The 11,448-nt window shown below is 47.7% G+C and overlaps 1 non-coding gene across 1 annotated transcript; it reads right to left on the reverse strand.

Annotated features, from left to right (window-relative positions):
* Positions 1-11,016: 11,016 nt before the first annotated feature.
* Positions 11,017-11,088, reverse strand: TRNAP-CGG (transfer RNA proline (anticodon CGG)). The gene has a single exon. It is a non-coding gene; the product is annotated as a tRNA-Pro (tRNA).
* Between the last annotated feature and the right edge of the window lie 360 nt (positions 11,089-11,448).

Consider the following 11,448-nt stretch of genomic DNA (forward strand, 5'->3'; position numbering starts at 1 on the left):
CATCCTAGTTAACCCTAGCCCCACACCCACCAGGGCTATTCCCACCAACCCCACCCTAATTCACCTCATCAAGCCACTGTACCTAAGCTCATACCAGCACCCAGCCCACTTAACCTAGCCACCCAGCATCTGAACAAGCTTACATAGCTTATCACAGCACATCACCAACCCACCCTAGGACACTAGAGCAAATAACAACGTCACAGTGGCTCATCCAAGCACCCCACCATAACTCACCCCAGCACAGCACCCACCCAGCCTAGCTCACGCCAGCAGCCCACCAACCCACATAAGCTCACCCGAACTGTATAGCCAAACACCCAATTACATCCCAGTACAGGCTCCTCTCAAGACATCAACCCCACCCTAGAATGCATCTTCCTGATGCCTGCCCACTGCATCAACTGAGCAATCCCTAGTTCACACAAGCATCCCCTAGCTTACACACGCATCCCACATCTCCCAGGCCCACCGGCACCCCAATAACAAACAAAAAAACACCCGCGACCAGGCCCGCTTTCCTCCCCAGCTCGCCACAACCCTCCCAGCTCCCCTACCTCACATCCCGCCCCCGAACCCTGATTGGAGCTTTGCTCCGTGTGTTTCAGGTCCATCGACCTACGTGAGCCACGCAGCTCATTCCTCTGCTGCAGCCCAGGTAAGGCTGCCCACAGCTCCCAAGCCCACCGGCACCCCAATAACAAACAAAAAACACCTGCAACCAGGCCCGCTCCCTCCCCAGCTCGCCACAACCCTCCCAGCTCCCCTTCCTGGATCGCAGCCCTCCCGCCTCCCATCCCGCCCCCGAGCACTGATTGGAGCTCTGCTCCGTGTGACATCTAGATTTGGTCCAGAAGCACGGTGAGTGTCACACCCTCATTCAACCGTCCCTCAGCAACATCTGTGTTGGCCCCGAGGCCCCATCCTAACCCGCAGTAGTCCTTCCCCACCTGCACCCTCTTCCTGCTTTTCCCTTCCGTCTTGCCTCCCGACCCACCCCAGAGGCAGGTAAGTGTGACCGCTTCCAGAGAGCCCCCTGGGCCCATAACATTTACTTTCTGTGCCCATTCCAGCGCCCCAGCGCCGTTGCTGCCTACTGCCCCTCTCCCCCGCCCCCGCTTCCTTCACTGGGAAGCCTTTTTCACTGGTCTTCCCAGTGCAGCCCCCTGCCCGGCAGCCCCTGCAGCTAAAGGCCCCAAGGCCAAGGGCGGCCCCAACAGAGGAGGCTCCAGGAAGTGTCAGCAGGAGTCCACAGGGGAAGCCAGGTGCCAGCCGTCAACCATCAACTACAAGGACCAGTAAGGTAGGAGTGGCCTGGGTTAGGAGTAGATCAACCACTCTACCCTATAATCCTAGCTACTTAACAAACCGATATAAAACTGTTCCAAAATGTATCAGAGTTTCTGTTCCCAAATTGTATTATAAAATAATCAGATTGCATTGATAGGCCTCTCTCCCACAATACAGGTCTCCAAAATTTGGCAGGGTTTCTGTTCCCAGATTGTATTGTGTGATATTCAGATTGCATGGATAGGCCTCCCCCCCAATAAACATGTCTCCCAAATTTAGGAGGGTTTCCGTTCCAAAATTGAATTGTATGATATTCCGATTGCATTGATAGGCCTCTCTCCCACTATACAGGTCTCCCAAATCTATAAGAGGTTCTGACCACAAACTGTATTGTATGATATTCATATTGCATTGATATGCCTCTCTCCCAGTACACAGGCCTCCCAAATTTAGCAGGGTCTCTGTTCCCAAATTGTATGGCATGATAATCAGAGTGCACTGATAGGTCTCTCCCCACTATACAGGTCCCCCAGATTGATCTGGGATTCTGTCCCCAAACTGCAAAGTATGATATTCTGATTGCATAGATAGGCCTCTCTCCCACTATACAGGTCTCCCAAGTCTGACAGGGGTTCTATTCCCAAGTTGTATTGTACTATGTTCGGATTGCATTGATAGGCCTCTATCCCACTGTACAGGTCTCCCAAGTCTAGCAGGGGTTTGATTCCCAAATCGTATTATATGATATTCAGATTGCATTGATAGGCCTCTCTCCCACTACACAGGTCTCCCAAATTTAGCAGGGACTCTGCTCCAATTTTTTTTAATCATAAGGATTACAATACTCCTTAGGCTCCCTCCTACCATACGAGACTCTAGGACATAGTCAGAATTAGTCTCAAGCACAAACCTAGCTCCCTCCAGTACATAAACCTCCCGGCCTAGCTTGCCCTGGCACAATACTTATTGTAGCTCACCCGGGGCACCATAAACTGCCTCAGCAAACCACTCTAAACTTAGCTTAACCACCTTAACATACTCCTAGTGAGGACCAGACCCTGATAGAATAGTTCTACCGCCCTCACCCTTTCCGAGAGACTTACGTAGACAGCACTGAACTTTGACCTACACCCCTGACAACAGTACGCCCAGCTCCAAAACCCCAACGGTCAGCGCTCGGCGGATACACAAACCGACCCACCGGAAGAACAGACGGCACAAAAGCACCCAAGCCTACCAACACAAGAAGAAATACCAGCACTCCCATCACAAGACACAGCAGCCAACCACTCAACCGGCACCTCAGCACTGAGCACCAAAATGCCCCGGACCAGAAAGGGACACTGAGAAAGAGCACAAGACAAGGCCGCACTGGACACAGGCACACAAATCCAACCTACCAATGAAGCAACAACCTCAAATAGAGGAAACACAACGCCAAAAACCAAAACGACCAGAACAAAATTCCAAAGGGAAAATTCCTTATATATCTCACACCATACCTCGCAACAACCCCTGAACCAGGATACCCCAAAGACACAGAGACAGCAAGACACACAAAGAACATCCCGAGACAACCAGGAAAAAGACGGGAACACCCAAGAAGAATGTGGCTAGAGTCCGACCCCATACATCAAAAGAACAGAAGGACAGCCTCAACACCCGCGCCATACCGGATATAACGACAATGAAGATCTTACAACGAACAACCCAAACATGAACCTAACTGACCAATTCAACGAAGAAGAAGCCTTCAAGCACCTTCACCTAACCAGCACAAACGGAGAAGCAACACCAGTGAACAGCCAAGCTTTCAATCTAGCAGACCGCTTCAATGAAGATGCAGCTTCAGCTGATCCTCATACACCCTCCTACAATGAAGATGCAGCCTTTGCTGATCCTCATTCACCCCAATCAACTCCAACAACGATGCACCGAATCCAAACAATCAAAACCAAAACAAGGAACAACCAACAAGCAAAACCACACCAAAAAGATCCACTACAACCTCATCAATGCAAGAACAATGTCCAAACATGCCACCGAGATATACGATCTGCTCTGCGACGGAGGGATTGACATCCTATTTGTAACAGAAACTTGGCTAGACGACAATTACAAGATCACCCGCAACAACTGCTTGCCTGAATACTTCAAATGCGTCCAATCAAACAGAAAAACCAAAAGAGGGGGAGGGCTGGCAATCATTCACAAGGAACACCTGGATATCAAACTTGAAGACCCACTAATCATCGATAAATGCGAATCCCTAATCATACGTCTAGCAGTAACACCCAAAACAAACTTGAAATTCGTACTAATATATAGACCACCAACCTACGATGCAACCTTCCTAGCCATCAAACACAATGACCTGATAGTCCTAGGAGACTTCAACATTTGATTTGAAGGAGAAAGTACGACCAATACAAAAATAGCTAACCAGCCAATGAACCTACAACAGCAGCAAGCAGCAATGAACCTACAACAACTGGTCAAAGGAGCAACCCACTCGGCAGGGCATACACTTGACGCAATTTTCGCTAACAAACTACTTCTCACCACGGCACCCTCAATTGAAATACCCTGGAGCGACCACCTCATCACCCCATTCGTAATCAAAATGAGCACGCTAACAAACACCACGCTAACAAAAAATCAACCGGACAAAACAACGAAAACCATGAAAAGAAATTGGAGAACCATCAAAAACTCCAACCTGAATGAACTCCTGAAGCTAAACAAACCACACCCAACATTCATGGAAGGAGATGACCTGGACAAAAAGGTATCCCTGCTACATTCCTGGATTATGACTACTATAGACAACATCGCCAAAGGAAAACCCTTCGCTTCCACTACTTAGCACCATGAAAAGAAAAAAACGAAGACGAGAACTTCATTGGAGAAAACAAAACGACGCAGCGAACAAACTGAAATTCCTACAACACAACCTGGCTTACAAAAAGGAAATACAAAAAGCAAAGAGGAAACACTACGACAACTGAATTTTCGAAGCACCAAACACCCAAAAAGAGCTCTTCAAAATCATAAACGAAATCAAAAACCCTCTGGGATGTAACATCACACCAACTCCATCCGCGAAACTCTGCAACGACCTTGCAGACCACTTCAAAAACAAAATCACCAACATCCAACAAACCATACAAAGCAGACCGTCTGATCTGACCACAACCCCAACCTACGCCCGGGAGGAGCACCCAAACAAACTACAAAGCTTTCCAGAAATATCAGTGGAGACATTCGTCAAACTGGTGAATGAAAGCAATAACTCAGGGTCCCCCGAAGACCCCTGCCCACCAGACATATACAAATCGATTCTTAAACAAGGAATGCCCATGGAATATCACAGGAACGGCCTCAACCATTCCATCGCAACTGGGAAAGTGGCACAAGCCTTCAAAACTGCATACATTAGGCCACTACTCAAAGATACAGCGGGAAACGTAGAGGACCTCTCCAACTACAGACCCATCTCCAACATCCCGTATTGAGCCAAGCTGCTCGATACATACATATACAAAACAACCCAAGAGTTTATAGAAGAGCACGGCCTACTAGACCAGGCACAAGTTGGCTTCAGACCACTGAGAGGAACGGAATCAGCTCTACTCTCAATATGGGACGATCTAAAAATCAACGCAGACTTGGACAACAGCACTGCCTTGATACTCCTAGACCTGTCGGCAGCATTTGACACCGTCGACCATGACACCCTCATAACGAGATTAGAAGGACTTGGAATAACAGACACCGCCCTACTATGGATCAAATCGTTCCTAACAAACAGAACAGAAACCGTATGGATGAAACCCTTCAAATCCAGCCCGATCGATTCCACCTGTGGAGTACCACAAGGAACATCCTTCTCCCGCTACTATTCAACATCTACCTGTATCTACTTATCAGAATCATCAAAAGCCACAGCCTCACCTGCTACAACTACGCTGACGATACACAAATAATCTTCAAAATACAAGACAACCCGGAAAAAACTCAACGCTAGAAAACTGCCTCTGCGATGTATTCTTCTGCATGAACTCCAATTCCCTCAAAATCAACCCAGGCAAAACTGAAATAATGATAGTCCCAAAAATGGAGGAGAAAACCAATTCATCCCTTGACCAAGGGAACTCGGGACAACCCCAGCACCCTCGCCGATTGTAAAAAACCTGGGGGTTCTGATGGACAATAATCTCACGCTAGAGCAACAAGTAAATGCTCTCCCTAAGAAACGCTTCTTCCTCCTGCGAGCGGCAAAGAGAATCTTACCATTCCTATTGTTCACCAACAAAACAACCACCATCATCGCCCTAGTCATGTCCAAAGTAGACTACGCCAATAGCCTATGCATGCCTGAACGACTCCTAAAAAAACTACAATGAAGTCAAAATGCGGCAGCCAGACTACTTCTGAAACTACCCCGAAGAGAACACACCGCACCAGCACTGAAAACACTACATTGGCTACCAATAAAACAACAAATAAAATTCAAAACAATGTGCATTACGCACAGAGCAGTACACAACGAAGGCGCTGAGTTCCTAAGAGACAAACTGCGCCTACATCAACCAACAAGAACGCTCAGATCAATCATGGACATCCGCCTGGAACCGAAGCCCTACAACAAAAGAAGACTAGGAGGATCCTCCTTCTCTCACCAAGCCTCGAAAACCTGGAACGACCTTCCAAAGTACATACGTAACACAAGAAACCACCTATTATTCAGGAAAATACTCAAAACCTGGCTCTTCACGTCATAACTAAAAAGACTGGCCCCAGGGGCACCGACATTACTAAAAACATCAATGAACGTAGAGCGACCGCGATACACACCGATCAATCAATGGGAAAAGCCAAGGTAAATATCCCACGACATACTAAAGGACCAAACGGGAGACCAGCGCAATACGACCAAAGACAGTAAACATAGCAAATTAAGACGGAAAGACTAGAACAAATCATCAAGAGGACCATGACCTTAACTGTTACCTTCCCCCAACAGCCCTAAGGACAAAACATAGAGAGGGAAAGGAAGCACTGCACCACGGGCCCCAATGCAATGGGTGAGAAACAGAATGTTTCTTCACTACACACTGTCCACCAATACAAAGCAGGAAGCACAATACCCCACAACACAAAACTACAACTAAACAGTCCCAAGGATGCTCACCCAACGGAAACCAAAGAACCAGTCAGGACAGAAGGACACGAACGTCTGAATACACAGGCTCACCAAGACGCATCCACTAGGACAACACATCAACACGACTCCGACCCTGAACCATTCAAAGCCTTAACCGACCAGGGTCACACTAGATCACCTGAGAATAGATATCACCCACCCAGTCCCACACCTGAAGATTAGGTTCAGACGCACCTACCAATCCAAACTATACTCAACAGGATACAGTTGGATCAGCGCAAGACCACCAAAGCGAGTCCACCCACGAGGAAACAGCAACATTCCAACCCACAGGTATACAACTCTAACTGAACCATAAGTACCTGAATCAGGATACAGACCCCACTAACCCAACCCTCAATCTTCTGCATACTTAAACCCACACAAAACCACACAACCATCTCTCTCCCAGCAATCCGCACGCACTTTACACACCGCATCAACAACACATAAACTTCGCCCACAGCACTCGAGGCCTTCGCCCGATCCAATACTAGCACCAAAGCCCAGCACTCGGTGTATACCGAGCTGAAGCTGCCAACAGCCCACCACTTCTCCCACTCTCCTTCTCCCCTCTTCCCGACTAACCCTACCCACCCTTCCTGTTTACAGATCCGCCAGAGCGCCTGAGAACCAATTCCGTTGGTGACGGTGCGCTATACAAGTACCGCTAACATAACATAACACAAGCATCCCATAGCTCACACAAGCATCCCATAGCTCGACCGAGCACAACACACCCAACTGAGCTGAAAGCACACTTTAAAGGCCTCATTACAAGTTCAGTGGCACGGCAAAAAGTGGTAATTCCATTACTGCCACCTTTTTGGCCGGTAGCAGAATTACCGCCATTTTTCACAAACCACTGAACACAAACACAAAAGTATGCCAGTCAGGTAACACAATGGTGTCCCCTCCAAAAACATCTTTTGTTTTTGCAGATACCCTGATTACTGGACAATTATCAACACACTTGTTCTGTGACGAAATCGTACAGTTTCTCCTCATGGTGTATGAAATGGTAGGACGATCCTATAATTTTAACCAACCGCGCGTTGCACCCTGGAACTTGCGGAGTTCCATATTAAATTTGACAAATAATAAATACTACGAACTCCAAAATGCAGAAGCCTGTAGCGCTTTGTAAAGTGTGCAGTGGACCTCTGCTGCACCAGACTGTATGCAGACCTGTCCACATTGGCCTCTTGGTGGCCCCCACACCTAACACCTAGTGGCGAGCCCCCAACCAGCCATGGAGATTCACCGACTTGGGGGGGGGTGTTAGAGATGCAGGCGGCTCCAAGGGGAAGTAGCGCCTGGCAAATGGCAGAGTGTGATAAAAGTGAGTGCATGCTGGGGTGAAGAGGATGGCAGAAGGACATTGGCCGAATACTGGGGCAAGGTGTGAGGGGCTGTCCAGAGGCAGGGCTGGATAGTGGGAGGCAGGGAAATGTTTATGTGCACAGGTTTGGGGAGTAGTAGCCCTTTTTGCTTGCTGAATTGGATGCAGACTGCACCCCATACATAATTGATGCGTGATGCCCCTGGTGGCTAAAGTTGTGCCTGTGCAGACCTTGCGCCCCAGACACATGCAGGCCTGAGTGGAAGTAAACTTGAGGTCCCTGCGCATGCGTGCAGAGAGCTGCACAGACCACAGGCTTTGCCTTGCGCTGACCTCGGCCGAAGAGGGCAGAGCATGGCATCAGCGAGGCAGTGCCCTCACAGGAACATGGCTTCAGCAGGAGCACAGCTGCAGAGCCACCAACAAATCAATGAAGCCGCGGTCAGCTTTCACTCCCTGTACCCCTCTCTCTATGTCCTTCCCTGAATTCTCTTCTCATCCATATTAGTGTACCCCATTACTGCAACCTCTGTACGGCTACATGCGAGCTATAAGAAAGTGAGTGCACACCTGCATGCAGATATGTACCCTATGTGTGCGGAGGTCGTGGCATTTTTCCAAACGGAACCAGCAGTACCTGGACCAGGCTACAGACCCCACTAACCCAACCCTCAATTTTCTGCATACTCAACCCACTCACAAAACCATTTCTATCCCAGCAATCCCCACGCACTTTACCACACCTTATCAACAACACATAGAGCGAACCTACAGCACACGAGGCCTCGCCCGATCTGACACTTGCACCAAAGCCCAGCACTCGGTGTATACCGAGCTGAAGCTACCAACCGCTCACCACTTCTCCCACTCTTCTACTCCCCTCCTCCTCGACTAATCCTACCCGCCCTCATCCTGTTTACAGATCCCCCAGAGCGCCTGGGGAACAACTCCGTTGGCGACGGTGCGCTATATAAGTACCTGTAACATAACATAACTTTTCCAATGATTTCAATATGAAAAGTACTGTTGTGACATGTTGCCAGAAAAGGTGCAGACAAAGCTCAACCTGTTGGCAAATCTCTAAGTTGAATATTGTTTGAGCTTATAGCCGTCAACAATCATGTCCTTGTATTGTTTCTTCGCAATACTAATGATCAATATAGTAAAGCAGTGGTGGGGCATATAGAGGTTGCGCAAGCTGCCATCCTTAAAAATGGACTTTGAGGCAGTACGGTGACACAAAAAGTTTCAATCCACTTGGGTATGTCATCAAACTGAAAAAAGAGGAATTGTTTCCATAACCTCTTATTCCACTTACCCCACTTTCCCGGTGCAGGGGCAAATGCCTGCTCTCGTTAGGATTTTCTGACGGGTAGGAAAAAATAGTTCCATGTGTTAATATCCACGCAAAAATATCGTGATACAAAAATATCGCCGTATTTTTGCAGCGATATTGAGCCATGGACCCTGTGGGGGGCACCCCCCGCAACCCCAGCATTATTTTTAAATGTATGGGGGACACCCCCGCAACCCCCACTCCCACAAATTATACCCCCAAAAATATCGCCTATTGCAAGACAAACAACCATATATACAGCTATATTTTTGGTGGGGATAATATGTAGGGATACCGAATAAATGACGGTCAGGCTGTCAGATTTTCCTACCCCATCACTTTTTCCTACCCCTGGGTCCTACCCCGTCACTTTTTCCTACCGCTGGGTGGGTTGCCCAATGCCTGCTGTTGGTAGGATTTTTTGATGGGTAGGAAAAAATGACAGGCCAGGCTGTCAGATTTTCCTACCCCGTCACTTTTTCCTACCCCTGGGTGGGTTGCCCAATGCCTGCTCGCGGTAGGATTTTCTGACGGGTAGGAAAAAATGACAGGCCAGGCTGTCAGATTTTCCTACCCCGTCACTTTTTCCTACCCCTGGGTGGGTTGCCCAATGCCTGCTGTCAGTAGGATTTTCTGATGGGTAGGAAAAAATGACAGGCCAGGCTGTCACTTTTTCCTACCCCGTCACTTTTTCCTACCCTTGGGTGGGTTGCCCAATGCCTGCTCTCGGTAGGATTTTCTGACGGGTAAGAAAAAATGACAGGCAGGCTGTCAGATTTTTCTACCCCGTCACTTTTTCCTACCCCTGGGTGGGTTGCCCAATGCCTGCTGTCGGTAGGATTTTCTGACTGGTAGGAAAAAATTACAGGCCAGGCTGTCAGATTTTCCTACCCTGTCACTTTTTCCTACCCCTGGGTGGGTTGCCCAATGCCTGCTCTCGGTAGGATTTTCTGACGGGTAGGAAAAAATGACAGGCCAGACTGTCAGATTTTCCTACCCCGCCACTTTTTCCTATCGGTAGGATTTTCTGACAGGTAGCAAAAAATGACATTACAATACCTGTCAGATTTTCCTACCGATAGGATTTTCTGACAGATAGCAAAAAGTGACGTTACACCGGCAGATCCTATAGGGATCCCCAGCATTTGCACCAGCATCAAATTACATGCAGCTGCAAATTATTGGTGCGTTTGTATGGCTGAGAGGAAGGAAGGCGGCGGAAACGCGAGTTGCCTGCCGCCTCGCCTGTCTGTCACACAAACACACGAAAATGAACAGTGACGGGAATAAGCAGCTTAACAGGCTGCTTATTCCCATTATGCATAGCTCAAAATGAGCTCCCTTATTTTCCTGTCTTGTCAACCTCTTTGCAAGAGGACATCTAAAGAGTAATTAAAAGAATAGATAACACCGTGGAGTTGGTGAAAAATGGATTGATTCCTAGGTATCCTATCATTCACCTAACTTTTAACATTGTTAAATTATGCAAATTGGGATATTATAAAACATATTTGGATACAGGATTTTACATAACACCGGCCCTTCAAAGCAAGCTGGCTATGATGTATTTTGTATACAACTAAAGTGCCAAAATAAATCGTTAACCATATTTCTACTGAAATTAAAAAAAAAGAAGTGGAACAACTCACGGGCTCGTAGTTCACGGGCCACGAGCAGGAAACCCAAACTTCTGCGGGTACATAAAAAATTGTCAGAAATGAAAAATCGTGAATTTTCTGATTAAACATTTAATGACATTTACAATTCATATAGAAAGAAATACAGGATAAAGGTTGAATTGCAGAAAGTTGCCATAATCTTCTGAATGTTCAACAAAACACCGGGCTCGTCCGGGATTTGAACCCGGGACCTCTCGCACCCGAAGCGAGAATCATACCCCTAGACCAACGAGCCAGTTGCACAATTTTGTGGCCGAGAGGTCTATATTTACTGTGATGACCTATACAGTTACTACATTTTATTTTTGTATGTATCGTAAAAAGTCAGCAGATGGAAGAGATCGACCATATTTCCAAGTAAACCACCGTTTCCATCGAAACGCTGTGTATTTGCGCAGGAGTGTCCTCAGTCTGCAGAGTACACATACCGCGCACGCGTAGGCAATTCGCTGTGCTTATTCGTGTATTGGTTGTGTAGGCGGGATAGTTTCAGGCAGAACAACCGGAAGTTCACTAAACGCGCTTGACGACCCCACGTGACTTGAACCCGTTCGTGTTTTTATAGATAACAGAAGAAAAGGCAATCGCGTGCTTT

The sequence above is a fragment of the Ambystoma mexicanum genome, chromosome 1p (assembly GCF_040938575.1).
Source record: "Ambystoma mexicanum isolate Mex_15411 chromosome 1p, UKY_AmexF1_1, whole genome shotgun sequence".
Lineage (NCBI taxonomy): Eukaryota > Metazoa > Chordata > Amphibia > Caudata > Ambystomatidae > Ambystoma > Ambystoma mexicanum.